General features: G+C 47.6%; 1 pseudogene; it reads right to left on the minus strand.

The window, feature by feature from the left end:
• Nucleotides 1-20,675: 20,675 nt before the first annotated feature.
• On the minus strand, nucleotides 20,676-22,432 carry LOC147666314 (18S ribosomal RNA; annotated as a pseudogene).
• Nucleotides 22,433-23,140: the final 708 nt, after the last annotated feature.

The following is a 23,140-nucleotide window of genomic DNA, read 5'->3' on the forward strand; positions in this document are numbered from 1 at the left end:
ATATGTACCTAAGGTACTTGATGTGATCTTTCAATTTGATAAAAAGATTGCCATGGTAAAACAGCAGCAAGCTCAAATCCGCACCGCTGCACACCAATGTGAGAAGTAGGCCTGATATATGATGTTTCCAATTCTGGAACCACCTTGTATCAGTCCAAACAACCCTTATGGTGTCTGGTTGTATGTCAACCTTATTAGACAAGCTATCCTAATGGTAGCATGGACTAAGCAGCCTTAAAGGCTTAACTCAAGCGGTCGTGTTAAGCGAGCTGTTTTACCAATCACAATCCTGTAATATCAAATGAAAGGACACCACACAAGTATATATTATAAAAATATATGTGTTTATTTCTAAAATATTCTCCAGTACTCTTTATGAGCAAAGGGGCACAAGCGTTAAATCAAAAGCACAGTATAACATATGAAAGTTGCACAATTATGGATGAGGGCGGGTGGCCACTCAAACCGTATATTAAGAAAGTGATATAAGAGATACCAATCGAACAGTGGTTAGGCCTAGGGCCTAGGGAATCGCTGGGAGCAGTCGGGACTAGCAATACTGAAGTCGGGAAAAGCCCGCGGGATTTGGGTGCAGCGCTTAAAGCGCGGCTTGCACCAATGCAATGTCAATGGTGCGTAAAAGTTACACAAATAGAGTTTAAGGATACTTCCGCTGAACCTAGAAGGACAAAACTTTAGACACAGGCCCTAGAGGTGTGTACCAGTGTGGAACCACCGGCGTGGCTGTGTTACCTCACCCACAGGAAGCGGGTGCATAGGGTCGAAGTGGCGTCAGGTTTCGTCACGCGGGTTCTGGGTGCTTGAAGCTGAAGATGCTGCAGGCGATGTGAAGGAGAAGTGTCCGGTGTGATCCAAGGGTGGATCAGAGTAGAAAAGTACCTGAAAGCAGAGGGGACAGAGTCTGGGTCACTCAGCAGTGACCAGGGTGGAACCAGGACGGAACCAGGCAATGTCGAGCCCAATCAGGTGGTTGTCGAGGAGCTTCTCTCCGCTGCCACGTGGGCTCTGGGGCATCTGCAACGTCCAGGAGCGGGTCACAAGCTGTCCCACGCAGGCTCTCACCGTCGGCGCTGTTGGCATCAAGATCGGAGCAAACAACACTTGGCAAGAGCAATCCACGCGGCACTGGAAGATGGCTTCTCACTCGGACCAGGAGGGTCAGAGCGGGTGCTCCTTTTCAGAGGAGCTGGTGCAAGTCTGGAGCAACCAGAATCGCAAGTCGTATTTAGGTTTTCGCCGGCACAGGGACCACAAGCCAGCTGGAAAGTGACCGGGCCAACGCGTCGAGCCAAAGAAAGCAGAAGGGCCCCACGCAGCACTCGTCGAGTGTAGAGGGGTGAGCTTCGGTGCAAGAGTGGTTCAGGGTTGGGGCTTCTCAAACCCCGGTGTACAGCTTCGAGGGTCACTCGTGGGCTGCACGGGCAGCGTCTCGTGGTCTTTTCAAGATGGCGTGCCCCACGCTTCCGGTCGCCTCCACGGGTCTCAGCTCTGCAGGGACTGTGGATCGGGCTGTAAGAAGGCAGGCACTCTTGATCTCATCGATCTCTGTCGCTCGAGTTCCGGCGGGAACTGCAACAAAGCAGACGTCGAGGTGCTGGATGGTGCCTGTTTGCACAGGGTGGTCACTCCTTGACCACAAGGGAGATTCTTAAGTCTTCTACGTTGAGTAGGATGTCGAAGGGTCCAGAGTTTTGTTTCAAATGTTTCATCAGGATAATCTGAGTGTGTTGGCACTGCTCCCATTCTTAAACCAATCTAGGGGGCTGGATATCCTGCTAGGTCCCCTCCTATGGGTGGGACCCAGGAAGGGGGTGGATACACCCCTTTCCTTTGATCCAGGCCGCGCTGGGACTGGGGCTGGTGTGCCCCAGAACCGGTTTGGCCGGATTATGCAAGGGGCAGCCTTGTGCTCCCCAGGCAGTGTCTGGTTTCTTTCAAACCTCCCTGCTACAATCCACTATCTCCTGTCTGGGGTGGTGTGACACCTCCCAGCGACAGGAAAGCCTCTGTCCAGGCCTCCTCTGCTGAGTTTCGGTCGGCAGCAGGAGGTCAGACATGTGGCAGAAGCATCCATTTTGTGGATCTGAGGCTCTTTTAAAAATCAACCGCGTTTCAGTAAAGTAACATGTCTTCTCCCTCTAGAGGGGTGGAATGCTATCCCCGTCGACAGGACTGTTGAGGGGATAGTATTCCAATTCGTATGACACCTTACACGACATGTTTTGATAAAGCCAAACCAAAGTTACAATATAACCGCGAGGATTATAATGCACTTAATAGTATATGGTTAGGCATTATCCCGGAACAGCTTAGGAAGTTGTTCCCAACAGCTGCAGACAGGCTCAGCTCATGCTAGAGTCCCATCTCACATGAAACCACGCACTCTGCCTTCAGGATTGATAAGGCCTTCCATAGGAGTGGCTCACAGGTTTATATGTGGGATGGTGGTGTATCGTCCGCCGGTTAGCGATGTGGTGTTCAGAAATTCTTTCCCCGACGCTGTGGGCGCTTTGGTCACAGATTGCGCTAACTATTCCATCTTGGGTGACCTGAACCTACATTTTGATAACCCCTTCCAATCTGACGGTACGCAGCATCTCCGCAGACCTAGAGGCCTTTCAACTCTTCCAGTTGGTTTCCCAGCCTACCCATATAGGGGGACATATCCTCGACCCCGTTTTTACCAATCTGCCGGAGACTAAAATTGCATCTATTTCTCCGTTAGTGTGGACAGACCATTTTCTGGTGTCCATTTTTTGTCCTATATCTGTCACTCCCCCCACCCCTTCAGCTAGACGGGTGCCTAGGAGGTTTTGGAACAAACTCAGGCTAGAAGACTTCCACCGTCTTCTGACAGAGGAGCCGCTGGGCCCATTGAATGGCGTGGAAGAGGGTTATGACCTCTTCTGTTCCTGGCTTACCAGGGCCCTTGGCACTCTGATTCCCTTCGTATCGAGTAAAATCAATACCAGAGAGTCGAGTCCCTGGTACGACAGCGCCTTACGTGCCTTGAAGGGTGCCTGTAGACGGGCGGAAAGAGCATGGCGGAAGACGTAAGGGGCTGATTTAAAAGCTGCATATGCTGCGACCGTCAAGCTCTATCATCGGGCTATTTGCCGAGCTCGAGCGGCATTTTATGCTGCTGAATTTCGTAACAGCGCAAACCCGTCGAAGGCTATCTTCAAGGCTGTGAAAGATCTCATGGCGAAGCGGACTACCTCGGTGGCTGTGAGCTCCATCTCCCACTGTGAATCCCTTGCCTCTTACTTCCTGGGAAAGGTCCAAGCAATCTATCGGGCATTCCCCAGTGCAGGGATTGACTTGGGAAGTTCCGATGGGACACCTCATCAGTCTACCCTGCTTTCATTTCCCCCTTTCACCTCGGAGGGCTTTGACAAACTTGCGTTGCAAGTTAAATCTGGTATCCCATCTGATCCAGTAAGGCCCGCTCTTTTCAGAGACCAGGCCTTTATGGGACGCTCTGTCGTGTGTTCCCTTGTCAACCTCTCACTGGAGTCGGGCATAGTTCCAACTAAGTGGAAGCAGGCGGTGGTGTCCCCGATCATCAAAAAACCCTCCCTGGACCCGTCTAAGCCTGAAAGTTATCGTCCCATCTCGCTGCTACCCTGGCCGGCAAAGATAACAGAGGCGCATGTCAATCTGGCCCTGTCAGAACATCTTGCACGGACCAACGCCCTTGACCCCACACAAAATGGCTTCCGTGCTGGGCACAGCACGGAGACCGCTCTTCTCGTGATGGTGGAACATCTCCGTGCGAGGTTGGATGCTGGTCATACGGCGGCGCTGATATTGTTAGATCTTAGCGCCGCCTTCGACACGGTATCCCACAGCATCCTCCTGCATCGGCTCGAGGAGATTGGTGTTGGTGGTCAGGCGTTGCAGTGGTTCCGCTCCTTCCTCGGCAACCGCTCCTTCTGTAAATGTAAATGTATTGGCATTTATATAGCGCACTACTTACCCGTAGGGTCCCAAGGCGCTTCGAGCGCTGCGAAACCCTTTCTGGCTTCCCTGAGAGATGGTCCCTTAATGGGTATCTCCAGGGTGAGACCAGGCATCCCCGGCGGTCTGGTGGGGCCGTTAGTGAAGATGAGGCAAGCTAATGCCCAGAGTTGCCGAGTGTGATCGCTGATCAGAGTGGGCACCGAGGCGAGAGAATTATCGAGTCCGCTGACCCTGGTCCAGAAACCTGCCGCGCCGGGAATCGAACCCTGGTCCCGGGCCGTCCTCTGCTCTCGGGTCTGCCGCCTCTAACCAGTGAGCCACACTACTTCCTTCTGTGTTGCCATCCCTCCCTTCAAGTCCAACTTCCAGCCTTTGGCCATGGGGGTTCCGCAGGGGTCCTCGCTGAGTCCCACGTTGTTCAATCTATACGTGAGACCGCTGGCTGATGTCGCTAGACAGTGGGGCCTAACTTTGGTCTCATATGCCGACGACACACAGCTGGCGGTTACTCTCAGCGGGGATCCGGAACAAGACGCCCCCAGGTTTCAGGATGGACTGAAGGCGGTGGCTAGCTGGTTGACGGGAAACTGTCTCCAGCTCAATGCCACTAAAACAGAGGTAATGATTGTCGGAAGGGGAGTGGAGCTGTGGGGTGACCAATGGTGGCCACCAGAGCTGGGACCAACTCCGACCCCGGTGTCGGAGCTGAAAAATTTGGGGGTCTAGCTGGACGCTGGCCTTACCTTTGTAGGACACACTAAAAAAACAGCAGCCTGTTGTTTTGGTCTGCTGGGAGGCTTAAGACCAGTCCTCAAATTTTTCGATGCCCCAACCAGACAGCTGGTAATCCAGGCCACTATCATCTCTCGCCTGGATTACGCCAGCTCTCTCCTGGTCGGGGCCAATCAGGCTGAGCTCACTCGCCTGCAACAGGTCCAAAACGCTGCGGCTAGAGCGATTGTCGGCCTGCCCAGATTTTGCCCGGTGGCGAGTGTTCTTCGCTCCCTACACTGGCTTCCAGTGAGGAAGCGGATTCTCTTTAAGGTCCTCTGTTTGACCTTTAAGATTCTGAGAGGTATAGGCCCCGAAATCATGTCCAGCTTTCTTTCTCTGTATGTCCCCACACGCACCCTCCGCTCGCAAAGCCAGGCCCTTCCTGTAGTCCCTAGATTCAGGCTCAGCCGTATGGGGGGTCGTTCCTTCAGCGTAAAAGCTGCACTAGCCTGGAATTCTCTTCCGGTCGAAATTCGTTTGCTGGAGGACCTTTTGACCTTCCGGAAAGCAATAAAAACCCGTCTGTTTTAGCTGCCCCCTTTTAGTCTTTTTAGTCCTTGTCTTTTTTCCTGTTGTGTTATGTTCCTCCTTGTCTATGCGCCAGGACGCCCCTTGGCTGGATTAGCTGTGCGCACAACAAATAACAATAACATAACATAACATAACATAACATAACATAACATAACATAACATAACATATGTGTCCAGATATAGGTTTAGATATAGGTATACTATATCTAAGCAAGGGGTGATTACACCGACGTGCCCCAGCTGAGTGATCAGCCAGTTGTGTCAATTTAAGAACCAGCCAGGGGTGGCGAAAGCAATGCTGCAGCCCCTGGTAGGCCTTGGTGGCACCTATGCCCTGAGCACCTATAGTGCATGGTACAGGGGCTGACGAGGAGTCCATTTCCAATTGGGTTATGTACCTATAGTACATGTATGTGAATTTAGAGAGAGAACAGCAGGCTGGGGGTCTGATTAGCAGGCCCACAGCCTCAGTAAATCGAAAACCAGAGAAGCAAAAAGCAAGATTTTGGGGTGACCATAGGATAGCAGACCCTACTCTCCTACAGCCACCACCTCACAGGTGGCACCGCTCACCGCTCACATCTTTAAGGCAGCCTGCTCCTTTGTCTAACGCCTCTGTCCCTCCTACTTAGGTGGACGGATGTGTGCATTAACACACCGTCATGCACACGCCCCCACAGCATCAGTGCCGACTCCTGTTCTGGCCAGGATGGCCTGCCCGTGCAAGCTTGTACTAGCTAGTTCCCTGAGCGGCGTCTAGTCGCAACTCCCACCGGACACATGCCTCCAGTCCCCCCGCTCTCTGCACCTGGTGTGCATGCTGCCCAAAGAGCGGCGAGGGGCTGGGCCAGGGTGCAGGCCTCCATCTGTGCCAGGGTAACCCGATCCGACACAGGAGGCGCCGCAAGTATAAAATAGCACACACGGTGCCCCCAGAGGAGCTCAGCCCACCAGGGCCAGCCTACCTGCAGTGCCGCTCCCCCATAGAACACCTACAACTCAGCACGCGCTGCACGCCAACACTATGTGTGTCATCAGTGCCAAGATCGCGTCATTCGTAAATAGCAGAATGGAGAAAGTAATTCACCCGCAGAGCCAGGCTGTGTGCAAGGAGGGGCATGAAATGTAAGTCGAACACGTTAGAAAACGAGGGGAGGGAGGAAGAAAACAGAAGATGCGAGCGACGGCCTGGAAATCAGATGGTTCGCTGAACTTTCCCTGAACCTTCCCTTGTCAAATGGAAATTAGTGGTGAGCGCGCACCACAGAGGAGCAGGGGGAGGGAGCGTGGCAGTGAGGCGAACTCACGCTGCTGCGCGTTCTAGACACAGAAGGGAATAAGCGTTGCAAAGGTGGGACATGCCCAATCCTGTGCCTTTTAAAAAAAAAAATGCTTAAGCCAATGGCGGGCGGCAAAAGCCTGCTCACACACACAGGCGTGTGAGCAGCTTTCAGAACCCCTTTACAAAAGGTCTTGTGCCGCGCGAACAATGCTTTGCACTGCAACACTAGGCACGAGACCTAAAAAGGAAGATCATCCTGGAGTCATTCTGAAGCCATCTGATGACTTCAGCTGAGCCATTCCTGTAATTATCTGGGGAAGTCATCCCAGGCCATCCTGAAGAATGCCAGTAGGGCATAATATTTAAGTGAGATGACTCCTGGAGTCATCAGAGAAACTACCCCAGGATGAGGTTCTGATTACTTCAGTTAGAAGTATGTTGATGATCTCCTACTACTTCAGGAACAGTAAGTGGCAACTTCAGGATGAGTCTTAATTGCAACAGGAGGACTTCAGAACAACTTCAGGATGAGACTTAATAACATCGGAATTATTTCAGGATAAATTCACAATGGCTGTGTATTACTTGATTATTATATTAAGATAACTTATGAATGAGTGTGAACTACTCTATGATACGTTTATGACAAGTTTAGAATGTGTATGGATTACTCCACTATTATTTTCTATCATCTAAATTATTATGGAATACTTTTAAAAGAATTAACGGTAACTGTGTGATAAATCTCAGTGATTCCATGAAAAGGGTTTGTAAAGTTGAAGATCGTTGCCAAATTACTAAATATTAAGGGCCTCATTTATAAAAAGTGACGCACCGCTGCGTGAAAACAGCGATGCGCCACATTTTATTGTGCCCTCCTTGCTGGATGCGTCATATTTACAGTATGACGCATCATGTCGCAAGGAGTTACAGATACGTCAGTATTTCTGACATATCTGTAGGCGCAAAAATGACACATTTCTGGAGTGTGTCTCAAAAGTGACCCCAACTCCAGCAATGGGTCATTTCACATGGGCATGTCCCATTGCAAATGTGACTGCGTCAGTCTTACGCCTGCTGTGAGGCAGGCGTAAGATTTTGACGCATTTGCGTCCTAGAAGTGACGCAGGGAAATCTCATAGATTTCACTGCGTCACTTCTACGAGGCTTACTTGCGTCATAATGCCCATCCTGCATACAATATACCTGGCACAGGTATAATGTGGCACAGGGGTTTACAAAGTGACACATCTACTTTGTAAATATGACGCAACATGGTGCATTTTTTACACCGCTTGTGCGTCACAAAACGTGACGCACCGGCGGCGCAAAAGGGACGCAATGGCTCGTAAATAAGCCCCTTCGTGAGGGTTGGATCACCTTGAGAGTTCTGAGACCGGAGTACATTCTCCGTTTGACACTTTGACCATCCAGGGTCCATCAATGGCTCGTAAATAAGCCCCTTCGTGAGGGTTGGATCCCCTTGAGAGTTCTGAGACAGGAGTACGTTCTCCGTTTGACACTTTGACCATCCAGGGTCCATCAATGGCTCGTAAATAAGCCCCTTAGTGAGGGTTGGACCACCTTGAGAGTTCTATGACAGGAGTACATTCTCCGTTTGACACTTTGACCATCCGGGGTCCATCAATGGCTGGTAAATAAGCCCCTTAGTGAGGGTTGGATCACCTTGAGAGTTCTGAGACAGGAGTACATTCTCCATTTGACACTTTGACCATCCGGGGTCCATCAATGGCTGGTAAATAAGCCCCTTAGTGAGGGTTGGATCACCTTGAGAGTTCTGAGACAGGAGTACATTCTCCGTTTGACACTTTGACCATCCAGGGTCCATCAGGAAGAATTTTTGAAAATTAACTTCCAAGTAATAACTTGGGGAAGCGCCACCTCCTTTTAAAAATTGCAATTGTGGTTGGGTGTAACAAATGTTCCTTCTTTGTACAATACAGCTGTTTAAAAAATAACCAGTTTTCAGACCGACCAGAGCTTTTTCTTTGACATATAATTGTGGCATCTTCACAGTAAAAAGATGGACAGTGTTATGAACCTGTGCGAAAAGTAGATGCCAGCAAAAGGCCATGTAATGTGTATTTAAACGCAGCATTGCATCTTGTGACGTTCAGTCATACTAATAGGGTCTTGACGTTGAGGTACAGTTTATTATACTATTTTTTAACATAATTTCTTTTTTTTTTTTTTGTGTATCTTATATAGCGCACGGCTACCCCTAACGGGGTGTCCCGGCGCTTGCATTGGGAACCCGTCCTGGCTTTTCCCTGTGAGATAACCCGTACTGGGCATCCCCAAGGTGAAAGCCAGACATCCCGCCGCGGGGGGCCGTAGTGGAGATTAAGCAAGCTATTGCCGAGAGTTGCAGAGTGTGAACCCGTGATTCGAGTAGGCACCGAAGTGAGAATTATCTAGTCCGTGGACACTTGGGCTCAGACCCTGCCGCAACGGGAATTGAACCCTGGTCCCGGGTCTGACCTCAGCTTCCGGGTATGTCTCCTCTAACCATTGAGCCACACTTCTCCACATAATGACATGCTGATTGAAATAAAAGGATTCGAATGACATATTGATATTTAATTTTATTAAGTTAAAACACATACTTCACCCAGAGGAAACCAGGATACCAATACAAGACAATGTTAACCCCTTCTGTGCTAATGACGAGCCCAGGCTCGTCATGCAGCACGGCGCTCGTGTGCTCATGACGAGCCTGGGCTCGTCATGAGCCGTGGAACGCTCACACGCGGGGCTAATTTCCCCGCTGTGCTGAGCGTTCCATTGCGCGGTCGGGTTCATGACGAGCCCAGGCTCGTCATGAGCACACGAGCACCGTGCTGCATGACGAGCCTGGGCTCGTCATCAGCACTGCGGCGTGTGCGCGGCCCCCCTCCTCCCGCACCGCGGGGAAATTAACCTCGCAGCGAAGGGGTTAAAGATATGCAAAAATTAAAGTAGTCAACGAAAACAACAAACATTGTTGTAAGTTTTCAGATTCAGCATTTACTTTAGTTCTCTCCTGACAGCATTTGTTTATGGCAAGCTTTTTCTTCATAGATCTGTTGTTTGGAGATTGCCAGCTTTTGGCCCTTGTACACAGGTTTTGTAAACCCCAAAAAAAACAACAACAAAAAAGATAATAAAAGCTACCAGTCACTAGCCATATTCTACCTACCATCCTGGAACTACTTAATGCCTCTATATCCTCTGGCATCGTTCCACCCCCATGGAAACGATCCATGGTCAAAGCCCTCCTCAAAAAACCTAATCTTGAACCAAACAACCCCACCAACTATCGACCCATTTCCCTGCTGCCGTGGCTTAGTGAAATCCTGGAAAAACATGCCAACACAGTATTAACAGAGTTCCTGGAAGCCAACAATCTCTTACACTCCACTCAGACGGGGTTCCGCCCCCAACATGGGACTGAAACCGCCTTGATCGCAGTGACGGAGGAGGCCAGGACAATTTTAGATCAGGGAGGCTCTGCAGCCATCATCCTCCTCGACCTAAGTGCCGCCTTCGACACTGTGAGCCATAACATCCTACTGCACCGACTTAGCAATAAGGGAATATCAGGGACGGCAATCACCTGGCTTAGGTCCTTCCTCTCCAATCGCTCCTTCCAGGTTTTTGAGGGTGACTTTACCTCCCCTAGCAAGCCCCTTGACTGCGGGGTGCCGCAGGGCTCCTCCCTGAGCCCTACAATATTTAATCTATATATGAGCCCCCTAGCCGAGATCGTCCACACTTTTGGAGTGAAAATTGTCACTTATGCGGAGGACACTCAGTTAGTGGTGGCTCTCAACCCCCCGCAAGCCACACCCAACTGTCTGAATAACTGCCTGGAAGCAGTCACTGAGTGGATGACATCTTCCTGCCTCAAAATGAATGGGAACAAAACGGAGCTCATGCTCTTTGGCAGTCCCATTTATAACACTATCAATCCATTCTGGCCCCCCTGCCTCGGACCTGCCTCTGTGCATAAAGACACAATCAAAAGCCTGGGCATCTGGCTGGACAAATGCCTTAATTTCAACTACCACGAAGCTAAACTCTCAGCCATTTGCTTTGGGCTGCTAAGGCTTTTGCGAAAAATCCTTCCTCTGCTGCCTTTTCATGCTAGACAGATAATGGTCCAGGGTCTGATCGTATCTCGTCTGGACTTCGGGAACGCGCTTTACCTAGGTGCACCCCAGACGAACTTTAACAAGCTGCAGATCATTCAAAACTGCGCAGCCAGAACCCTTCTCCAGATCCCCCGCCAAGTCCCCGTCAAACCCAGACTGAAGGACCTCCACTGGCTACCAGTGAGGGAAAGGGTTGAATTTAAAGCAATGTGCATTGCTCCCCAAGCTTTCTGGAGAACAGGTGCCACCATTAACCAAACTTTGATAACAGCCTATCACCTAAATAGACAGCTCAGATCTGGATCCTCTTTTCTGGCCGTAACACCGAGTTTCAAGAGAACAAGATGTGGAGGCCGCTTGTTCTCCCTCAACTCTACCAGACTCTGGAATTCCCTCCCCATCCAACTCAGATCAGAGCCTAAACTACTCACCCACCTTCCGTAAACTCCTAAAAACCCTGCTTTTTAACAAACCAGAATAGCCTAAACTGTTGTGCACTAAGCATGATGTCGGCAGCGCTAGGACGCCTGAGGGTAGCTATCGCGCTATATCAATGCTCTTTTCTCTTCATTTCATTCATGGTTTAGCACCTAGCTTCTATTAGACTGGCCTGCCTTTAAAAATATCCGCAAATATATTTACAGCCAGCATGATAAGATGTTAGGGGTATAGGGGTTCATAAGTTAACAGTATGTGAGGTTCTTTAATTTTGACTCCATTTTACATTCAAACTCCATTTTGTGTTACCTTTACACAGGCTGCATGGGTCACAAAGTGTCTCTGCCCTTTTGGAATGCAATGTGTTGAAAACTCTCTCTGTCCTTGTCTTGAAACTCATCTCAGACACCAGCGGGCCTAAACTAATTCTTGTCTGGACCTCCTAATCCCTGTATCAACTATCTGTTAGCCTTTAGTATTCTTTTTGTGCTGTATCTTATCTTTTGGCCTTTGCTATTCTCTCCCTGTGTTTTCCTATTCCACAAACCTTCCCTTTGAAGCACGCAAACATGTTCTGCCATTACTGATTGACCTCTAGGTGCTGTCATTGATTGACTTATGGGATCGGGCAAAGACACGACTCAAGGGGGATGTTCTGGTTACATGATACCTTGTTTTGAATGTTTTCCTATTGGCTAATATTTGGCAGATCTTGCATGTCCATATTAGGCATTTTGCATGCTTGCAAAAGCTAGGACTGCCCCCTACTTTTATGCTGAGTTTTGTAACCCTAGGCATATATAAGGCCTCTGTTTTCTGTACTCCTCAGACTGCCTGATTCAGTTGCTGAGGCGTCTAGGTGACGTAGCCTCACTTATTTAAGTTTAATAAAGATGTCATTTCTTATTTCAGCTTCTGTGCCAAGTTCTTTGTTCTATTAGTGAGACCCCTGAGAATGAAGATTTTGAGTTTCTTCATATGTGCACTTCACTTCGGGAGTGCGTGTGTCATAGGTGCAAAAAGGAGCACATGCACAATTAAGTCATTTATAGGATTGTAGGTAACAAAAAGAAAATCTCTCTGAACTAGACGAGTGATGTGCCAGAATGTGGATGTTCCTAAACAAGCATTGGCAAAGGCGATAGGTCTCTCCTATGCAAGACCTATTGGCTGTGTAAATGTGTTTTAGCAATGTTGGACCCCAGAGTGGGTGTTGTTTGGCATGGAAAAATGTTAGTAGGATAAAGGAGAGTGGCATGGAGTGTCGTGAAGTGGAGTAGAGTGCAGTGTTATGAAGTGGGGTACAGTAGAGTTGAGTGTCGCGGACAGGAGTGAAGTGAAGAAGCGTACAGTGTGGTGGAGGGATTAGAATAGAGTTGAGTGGAGCACAGTGTCAGAGTGGAGTAGCATAGAGTGTTGTGAAGAGGTGTGGCGTGGCCTAGAGGGAGCTGAGTAGAGTGTTGTAGAGTATAGTAGCTTACAGCGGAGTAGATTGTCATAGAGGAGTGAAGAAGCGTGTCATAGAATAGAATGAAGTAAAGTGGCATAGAGGGAGTGTCGCAGAGTGGAGTAATGTCTCAGAATAGCACAGAGTTGAGTTGCGTGCTGTGGAGTGGAGTGGCATAGAGTGGAGTACAGTGTGAGTGGAGCAGAGTTTAATGGGATAGAGCATCATAGAGTGCAGTGTTGTAGAGTGGAGATAGTAGAGTGGCCTAGAGTGAAGTGGTAGAAAGTACAGTGGTGCAGAGTAGATTGTTGTAGAGTGCATTGGCTTTGAGTGATGTGGTGTAGAGTGCATTGGGGTAGACTGCAGTGACTTACAGTAGCGTGGAGTGCAGTGGCATAGAGTAGAGCGGTGCAGATCAGATTGCAGAGGTGGGAAGTGGAATGGTGTAGAGTGGAGTGGTGCAGAGTGGTGTAGAGTGAAGTGGTACATGGCACAGTGCAGTGGCGTAGAGTGCAGTGGCGTAGAGAAACACAGAGTGCACTGGTGTAGAGCAGTGAAGACTGCAGTGACGTAGAGTGCGGTGTAGAGTGCAGTGGCATAAAATGCAGTGGCATAGAATAGACTGCACTGGCATAGAGTGTAGTCATTTAGAGGACAGTGATGCAGAGTAGAATAACGGGCAGTGAAGTAGAATGCAGTGGCCGAGTAGAATGTTGTAGAGTATAGTGACGTAAAGTGGAGTGTTGAAACATTGTTGGTATAAGTAAAGTGTTTTAGGGTGCATTGGTTTTGAGTAGAGTGGAGTAGCGTACAGTGGCGTAGAGTGGAGTGGCGCAGAGTGCAGTGGCGTAGAGTGCAGTGGCGTAGAGTGTATTGGTTTGGAATAAAGTGGAGTGGAGTGGAATGTGGAAATGCCATCATCATATGTATTGGTAGGCTGCAACCTAAAAATGTCCGCCAGTGAATGTGCTCTTTCATTTTTGTTCTGTTTTAAAAGTGAAGAGGGAAGTAGAGGATCTTGGCTCTGCCAATGGGACGTCCTAGTTTTACATGGTAGTATCTTTAGACGCTGTCTTTTTGGAGTTTGAAATGCAGAGATCTTGGCAGGAAGGAAGAGAGACAGGCTCAAGTACAGATGTAGAAACGTGAAACCAAATAGAATGCTTTCCCAATAGCAGCAATTGCGGTCAACAGATGCCACCTGTGTAAACAGAGGACAAACAATTACAATCTCAAGATATGGCGTCTTCAAGAGGGCACTGAGGGCAGTTTGAAGTACTGTGCTTGCATCATGAATGTAAAAAGAAAGTTAAGAACCAGCTCTGGCGCCCAGTTTCATATGGCACATAGAAGCCTTCATACAGCACTAATACACAGTCTGATATGAAGCAGGGAACAGAGCCCCATCACTGGAGTTGATTCTAACACAGTTTTATGGTTTGAGTCCTTTTCATGAGACCAGGAAAGACTTGATCCTTTGGAAACAAGTGGTTGGTAGAGCGCGGAGAGAAAACAAAAACAGCGACGACGGAATATTGTTCGGGGATAACATATGCCAAGCAGTTTTAAGGCTAACAAATAATATTATGCTTATTACTATTGTTATGCAAACAATGCAATACCTTGCAGCCGAATGGCCGTTACTAGTTGATCCTGGTGCAATATTCTCTTCAGGACTGGGGCATTTGGTACTCAGGAGGCCTATTAGAATCCTTCAGCTGGGGCTGCAGATCAGTCTGTATATAACAATACATAGTATTATCATCGTACACGTCATTATGTATACATACTGTAGAAAACTAAAAGCAGTGGTGGGGGATGGTGATTTGAAATCTCTAGAGTATGAGCAACAGTGAATAAAATCAGATGGTTTGCACCAAAAAGACATATTAGCCAGAATCTGTCCATTAACCAGCGTACTTTTTCAGGGAATCTTTGCTTCTTAAGCAATTAGTACTACCGGAATACTATCCGAGACTAAGAGAATAAATATGGTGAGAGCAGAAAATATAGCAAGTCACCTTATGTACTATAAATGAGCCGCTGCATATTTTTGAGAATGCTGCATTTGTTGGTGCCTTTGAATATGTCACAAAGGTGCTCATTACAAATGCTGAACTGCAAACTCATTTTCATGTATGCATCACAGCTCAAAACTGCGCTACCATGCAGTAAAAATTTTCAAGCCATCACATTTGGTAAACGCAAACATACTTTTCAGCTCTGCAAGTGAGAGATGGAAAACAAAGCGCCAGAGAATGAAGTGCAGAGGGTTATGAGGCGATAGTAGTGACTACATATGAACATTAGTGGGTCTTCTATTTAATCCACTGGGAGTTAATCAATTTTTGAGAATTTCTCCTTTGAATTTTTTGCAGTAATTGAATTATTCACTCCGACTGTGACTTCTGCCACCTGACGGTTGGGCATAAGGACATCCTGATCTTTTCAGTAATTTCACAGCTCGAGCCAGCTGTTTCTTATTAATTATGGTCTAAATTTTGGCATAAGACTTCTTTTTGGCATACCGACAGGTATGAGGGTTTATATTCTTATAACCTTCATTTAGGCAAGTATCCATCCCTAACCTACAATTTATTGGTACACATATGCCTTTATCTTTTTAATCTTTGACAGCTTTAGAATCTCCTCTTAAAACGCGGCAATTTTGCCCGACACACAAAGATTGGTGCCCTCGTGTAAAATACGGAGATCCAGTGAAGTGACTGTTTAGCCCTTTTTTGTACATTCTCTTTTTTCATCTTTTTCACAGTTGCAGATTCTTTTCACAAACTTTGGAATCCTGGTATTTAGGTCATGCTCTATTTGCTTTTGTCTTTAAAATCACCCTTTCCGATTTTTTTGTCACATTCTTTGTGCTGAGTATAAATACAAATCATTTTTTTTCTATTGCAAATCCATGTATACATTTCATTTTTGTAGAAAAGAAAGTGGACGCTCTCATATTTGATGGCTTTGTCCTGAAGATGACCCTCAAAGTTCCCATGGGTCGAAACTCCGACGACGCTTAAAAATGTGGCCTAAGAGAGGACACAATTGTTATGTTGAATATTTTGTTATTTGGTGTTGTTCCTTGTTTTTCTCTGCCATTGTTTATTCAGTCAACACTTGTCAATGTTCACAATTTTATCGTTCTTTGTGTAACTGTATAAGCACCCTCAATATTTTGTTTTTCCTCTGTGTTTTATTGAATTTATATAAAAAATAATTTTCTATAATTTTTATGCATACCGTTTTTGAAAAATTAAGCCAGCATAGATTCTTTTCTCTTTTTTGCACAATTTCTTTCTCTTTTCACACGCGTTGATTTATAGTTTGTTATTTTAGCTCATGAACCACTGTTTGGAATACAGTAGATACTGCCCCAGGTTCTTGTTCCAGGGTTTCCCTTGTTGTTTGTAAAGCATGATACAATTGAACATCGGCAGTTGCTATGCCCCCACAGTACATAGAAAGAAAGCATGCTGGTACAGCCACCCAGGATGCCCCCGCCACAAGAACGAACCCAAGAGAGTGTTAATCTGTCTAAACCATGAAAAGGGGATTGGGTAGGGTTGGTTCTATAAGTGATAAAGTAAGCGGGGAAGGGAATCAATTTTAAATATAGCAGACCAGCCATATAAGGAGATCTTATTCATTGTAGGGGTGAAATTGTGCTCCCAGGATATCCCCTATGTATCACAGAAGAAAACTTCCAGCTATCTTAGACCCACCTCAGTTCCCAGTATGTCCATGGCCCACCGACCATCACCCAGCGTCCCCCATAGCGGCCATATAAGAGATTTCCCCATGTTCATGTAAAAGCCAGACATTTCCCCAGAGATCCGCATAATCTGTAGGATCTTTGGGCCCAATCTATGGGGATCCATAAAGAATAAGACACCGTTGGCATATAGGGAAATGAGGCCAGAGATCTCCGCTGACCAAGGCATCCATTTGAACCAGCGCAAGCAAAAGGGGAGATGGGGGACACCCCTGCCGAGTGCCATGACCAATAAGAAATGGTGAAGAGACACCGCCAGCCACGCACACTGTAGCCATTAAATCAGTATGTATGTCAGAAAGCGTGGGCCAAAATTCATACGTCTTAGGAGTACGAAGCGGTATGTACTGCTAACGGAATCAAACGCCTTATGTCAGCTAACAGCATGGCGGCGGCCTGTTTTTACTGATCAAAAGCATCTATTGCATTGTGGGCCTGTTGAATGTCGGGGCATGTTACCCGGTGGGGCATGAAGCCCACCTTATCTGGGTGCACCAAGGCAGACAGATAAGGCTGGAGCTAATTAGCCAGGGTCTTAGTCAGCGGCTTTGCTTCTATATTTAGAAAGGAGACAGCACAGTATCAAGTTTGGCATTCTAGGGGACTTCCCAGTTTAAACAAGACAGCGATTTTGGTAAGTTGCCAATCTGGAGGCAGGCAAGCCTCACGGACCGCCAGAACAACTCTGTAAAACACACTTGGAAACCGGTTGGGACCCGGTGCTTTCCTGGGCTTTAGTGCTGACAATGCCGTTGTTAGTTCTTCCAGCGTCAGAGGGGCTTCCTAAGACTCTCGGTCCTCCCCCAATATGGTTCTTGGGGGTATGTCATTGAAGAATTGCTCAATCTGGGAGGCACTAATCGCTTCCTTTGGAGCGTATAGAGTGTCTTGCTTTCGCCTCTCAGATAATACAGAGTCTTCCACACGGTAGCTCAATCCCACAGAGCGAAACAGTAGACATAACACAATACAAACACCTTTGGAAAAGGGTGTTATTTTACAAAATGCAAAGACTCTCTCTCTTTAGAATAAGGCTTGGGGTTTTATTTTATACAATGCTCTCTTACAGAAAGGCTTTTCCAGAAGCCAAATGCAAATGTATATAGAGATATATATTTTTATAGGCAAGCAATAATAACACACTTGGTAAATGCAGCAGTTAAATTGCATGAATAATACTGATGACTAAACAAGCAGCAAATAAAATGAGATAAGTCTCAAGCAAATATACTGAACGTCCTTTCTGATGAAAGATATATATACACTAGATACATCAAACGATTACTTTGGATGTGCACCTCAACTCACACATCACAAAGAAAACACCTCAAATGATCAAAGCCGCTGGCCAAGCACCACAAAGGCAATAATCAAAACTCAACACTTCACCTGGTGCAAACACTGTATCTGCATCTTAGCCCACTCCTGACTGGGGGATTCACACAGCCGGGGTTAAGAGCTCAGCAGCCAGGCTTCTGTCTTGAAGTAGAAGCATCCGTCCAAGTTTAGATTCCAAAATCCCGGTCTGTAAGTCAACAACCCTCAGCTTTATACTCTCAAAACACACTAGAAGGTTCAAGAGAAACCTGCCCCCGCGCCCGAGGAATCTTACCAGAACTGGCCAGCTTCCTAGCAAGCATTCCAATGTTCTCACGTTCCCTCTCAAATCTTGCATGTTCCAGCCTTTATCTTGACGAAGCTCACAAAAGCCTAAAACAATCTCTCACAAAACAATCCTTGAATGTGATTAACCGAAACAACTTGCAAGCATTGCTGTTCACGCAGAAAAGCTGAAGCCAAGCAGAGTCAGAAAACAGGATTAAATCCGGCCATGTCAAAGCCAATAGTAAGAACTTCATAATACTCATCAATGTACAACACAATGCACATTTGTGCCCTACTGCTCATAAATTCACATACCTTTTTTAAATATTCTTTTTATTAGCATTTTGATAAAATACCAAGCATATTAACAACATAACAAGCCAGTTATTTGTCACATCTGTCATGAGTCATGGTGCAAACATGTGTCATATAAGAGTACAAGTATTCCACATATGATCATGTCATCTCAACAATAAAGGTACACACATTTAGTCAGCTATTCAGGTTCGAGGGGCCCACAATGGCAGTATATTTATACACAATTTCAGTAGCATAAACACCTTTGGGGTTGCTACATCGGCATGCAATCTTGTATATATCCATTCCGTTTTCTCCGTCTTACACCAGGGTTATAGCAGTAGCGGCTTATTCCATTATTATTCTTAGTTATCCTATATCTATTTTCTCTACCCCAGTAGTCACATATATGCCACATTGCCAGCCCCATCCTCATTTTGTTGCCTCTGTACCCATTGCATGTACAGCTCCCAAATGTTGCGAGGTCGAGAAGTTTTTGGCATGGGTTCCCAAAATGTTTCCAACTGTGTGTGTCCATAAGAGACATCGGCAAGCCAGCCCTTTATTGATGCCGCTCGTCGTCTGCCCCAGTGTATTGCCACCTGTTGTTACATCCTGCATTATATTTCTTGCCTTTTATTACTTCCCCTTCAATGGCATGAGACCTGGTTCATTGTGTTCTGGTTCTCAGAACTTTCCTAGTGATGCATTCTGCATCTTTGAGTCAGTTGTACCTGGACTTTGAAGCTGCTTACATGATGCTGTGCTGCTGAATAAAGCTTCTTGAATTTTACCTGTTTCCTGGATTCTTACACCTGTCTTTTAGCAAAAAAGAAGAGTAGTGCATGCAATTTTCTTGATTTTGGCGGCGTATCCTTAACATAACCCAAAATACCCAGTTCAGGGGATGGGGTGGCCGACCTCCCTACAATCTGATTCACCAAGGTCAAGATCTTAGACCAATAGTACTTGAACGCGGGGCAGAACCATGCTATGTGTAAAAACGATGCAGGGGAGTACCTCAGAGTAACATCGATTGATATCACAGGAACATATAACTGCAAAAGTGATTTTGCGGTGTATGTGCTGGAAGGTACTTGCCAGAAACGATAGGTGGGCAGCACTATACACATAGTTCACAACAGAATACTACAACATCTTAGAGTATTTCCGAATGATGACCAAAGCTACCCAGTAGCAGGACATATTAATCAATGTCATCAAGGTAACGCAAAGGATTTAGTATATTCTGACATGGATGCTGTCCCCAAAAGCCAAAGGGGAGGAAACAGACAGCTCCAATTAAGGAGATTGGAATCAAGGTACATATTAATGTACCTAGCTGCGATCGTCAAGCAATGGGGCTTGACGATGGTCTCATATGCAGACGACACGCAGCTGGCGGTCACGCTGAGTGGGGACTCAGATATGGAAGCTCTCAGGTTCCGGGATGGTTTACGGGCAGTGGCCAACTGGATGAATTCCAACTGTCTCCAGTTAAACATCAAGAAGACTGAGGTCATGGTGGTCGGCAAGCAGGTGGGGTTGTGGGGTGACAAGTGGTGGCCTCCTGAACTGGGGTTGACCCCTCCTCAAGCATCGGAGATAAAAAATCTTGGGGTCTGGCTTGACCCAACCCTCAGTTTTATTTGTCATACTAAGAAGGTGGCAGCCTCCTGTTATGGCATCATTAGAGGACTTAGACCAATCCTTAAATTCTTTGATGCCTCCACCAGACAACTGGTGGTTCAAGCATCAGTGCTGTCTCGGCTGGATTATGCTAGCTCACTTTTAGCTGGAATTAATCAGGCAGAACTTATCCGGCTGCAGCGAGTTCAAAATGCTGCAGCCAGAGTGGTGATAGGTCTGCCTAGGCGGTGCTCGGTCTCTAAATCTCTGCATTCCCTTCATTGGCTCCCTGTAAGTCAGAGGAATAAATTCAAGGCTCTTTGCCTTGCGTTTAAAATCCTCAAGGGTACGTCTCCTCAAATTCTGGAGAATCTTCTTACATTGTATGTACCCCCGCGTACCCTTAGATCTTTAGGTCAGAATCTGGCGGTGATCCCGCGTTTCAGGCTGTGTAGAGCTGGCGGCCGCTCTTTTCGAGTGCTTGCGGCGAATTGGTGGAACTCCCTCCCGCCTCAGATCTGGGCTATGGATGACCTTCTTCAGTTCAGGCGCGCCATCAAGACCTTCCTTTTTGTTTAGCCTTTACGCTGTTTCTGTGGCCTCTTGTCTCTTTAGCGGTGTTGTGTTGTGTCTACCTTATCAAAGCGCCAGGACCCCCCTTTGCTGGGGCAGCTGTGCGCGGTATAAGTAAAAATAACATAACATAACATAATAACAGAATATTTCAGGGATTGAAATTCGATGAGGAATTAATGGTACAACTTTAGCTGCAGGCCCTCCCTCCCGCAGACTGGGTGTAAGGTATACTTTTAGTAAACATTTCCATACTCATTTAGATTAGTTTATTTATTTAGTCCATATGTCGGTAGTAGCGACGAGCAGTGTGTACAAAGGGCAGGGACTTAATCGACGCGAGCTTAGGACCCGTATTTACTGGGAATTCCATGTTCATGGGAAATAATTGCAATCCCCAATCCCTGTCCCGAAAAAAGGTTCAGTGAGTTACCCGCACCTGTCGGCAAAGGGTAGACACACACTAATCCACTCAGTGTAGCCCGTGTGCAGCCCCGGACATCTTAGCTCATCACAGATCTGTTATTGCTCAATCTTGTGTAGCTGAACACCCTTGTCCCTCTAAGAAGTTGGACGCCAACTGCTGGGGTCGCGTAACTCGTTAGCATGGAGGAGTCTCATTCGTTATCGGAATCAACCAGACAAATCGGTTCCACCAACTAAGAACAGCCATGCACCACCACGCACAGAATCGAGAAAGAGCTATCAATCTGTCAATTCTCTCCATGTCTGGGTCGGGTGAGGTGTCCTGTGTTGAGTCAAATTAGGGCTCAGGCTCCACTCCTGGTGGTGCCCTTCCGTCAATTCCTTCAAGTTTCAGCTTTGCAACCATACTCCCCCCCATAACCCAAAGACTTTGGTTTCCCGGAAGCTGCTTGGCGGGTCATGGAAATAGCGTACCCGGATCGCTAGTCAGCATAGTTTATGGTCGGAACTATAACGGTATCTGATCGTCTTCGAACCTCTGACTTTCGTTCTTGATTAATGAAAACATTCCTGGCAAATGCTTTCCCTTTAGTTTGTCTTGCACTGGTCCAAGAATTTCACCTCTAGTGGCACAATACGAATGCCCCGGCTGTCCCTCTTAATCATGGCCCCAGTTCCAAAAATAAAACAAAATAGAACCGGAGTCCTATTCCATTATTCCTAGCTGAAGTATTCAGGTGACTTGCCTGCTTTGAACACTCAAATGTTTTCAAAGTAAATGCTTCAGACCCCTAGGACACTCAGTCAAGAGCATCAAGGGGGTGTCGATAGGCAGGGGCTGGACAGGAGGTAGCTCGCCTCGCGGCGGACCGCCAGCTCGAACCCAAGATCCAACTACCAGCTTTTTAACTGCAGCAACTTTAATATACGCTATTGGAGCTGGAATTACCGCGGCTGCTGGCACCAGACTTGCCCTCCAATAGATCCTCGTTAAAGGATTTAAAGTGTACTCTTTCCAATTACAGGGTCTCATAAGAGTCCTGAATTGTTATTTTTGTCACGATCTCCCCGAGTTGGGAGTGAGTAATTTGCACGCCTGCTGCCTTCCCGGCTCCCTCTCTGGAATCGAACCCTGATTCCCTATTTCCCGGGGTCACCATGGTAGGCATAGAAAGTACCATTGAAAGTTGATAGGGCAGACATCCGACTGTATCGTCGTCATCATGGGGAAGTGCGATCGACTCAAGGTTATCTAGAGTACCAAGCGGCCGGGAGAGCCCGGATTGGTCTTGGTCTGATAAATGCACATATCCCGGGAGGTCGGCGCTCGTCGGCATTTATTAGCTCTAGAATTACCACAGTTATACAAGTAACAGTTGGAGTGATAAAAGGAACCATAACTGATTTAATGAGCCATTTGCACTTTCACTGTACCGGCCATGTGTACTTACACGTGTATGGCTTAATCCTTGAGACAAGCATATGCTACTGGCAGGATCAACCAGGTAGCCGCACGTGTTGATAGGGTGGATTTGAGAGCTGCCTGCCCATCTCCCCGAATGACAACCTTCGCACACCCCTCCCTCTCGAGAGCCTGCTGGGGGAAAGAGCCCGCCCACCTGAGTGGAGGGCTCGCTGGAGGAGTGCAGAGGTGCGGTCGTACAGGCATCGGCAGGCCCAGCCATCTACCCCGGAAAGGAGTGGAAGGCTGAGGAGCAGCCTGAGCGAGACACAGGGGTGCTGAAGCCTGGCGGTGGCGGCACCCCTCTGAACAGTCGTTCCGAGCTGCTGCCAAAATGTGCTGGGCGGAGAAGGGTGACAGCCTGGCACGCAGGGCATACATACCTGCTGGGTGGCAGCGTCAAAGTGCCTGGTGCCACACGACCCCTTCCGCTCGGGTCAGACCACTGGGGGGCACGAGCTACCGGGGCCTCTCGGCCTTCGCTCTGCTGGGTATGTTGAAGGGCCTCCCGCCAGGCGGCAGGCCCTCAAGTCACACGGTATATGCGGGGTGGAAGCTCTGTGCTTAAAAAACAGCAGCCGAGGCTGACCAAGCAGCCCATCCCTAAACAGACGAGAGTGCCCAATCAATCAGAATACTGCTGTGACCTCCCCTGGCAGGCCGCCCTGTGCAGAGGATGCCAGCTTCGCTGCCCTGCCTGCTCCCGGGGCCAGCAGGCTTGGAGGATAGGCCCATTGGGAAGAGGCGGAGAGGC

The sequence above is a fragment of the Lissotriton vulgaris genome, unplaced genomic scaffold, assembly GCF_964263255.1.
Source record: "Lissotriton vulgaris unplaced genomic scaffold, aLisVul1.2 SCAFFOLD_6342, whole genome shotgun sequence".
NCBI classification, from domain to species: Eukaryota; Metazoa; Chordata; class Amphibia; order Caudata; family Salamandridae; genus Lissotriton; species Lissotriton vulgaris.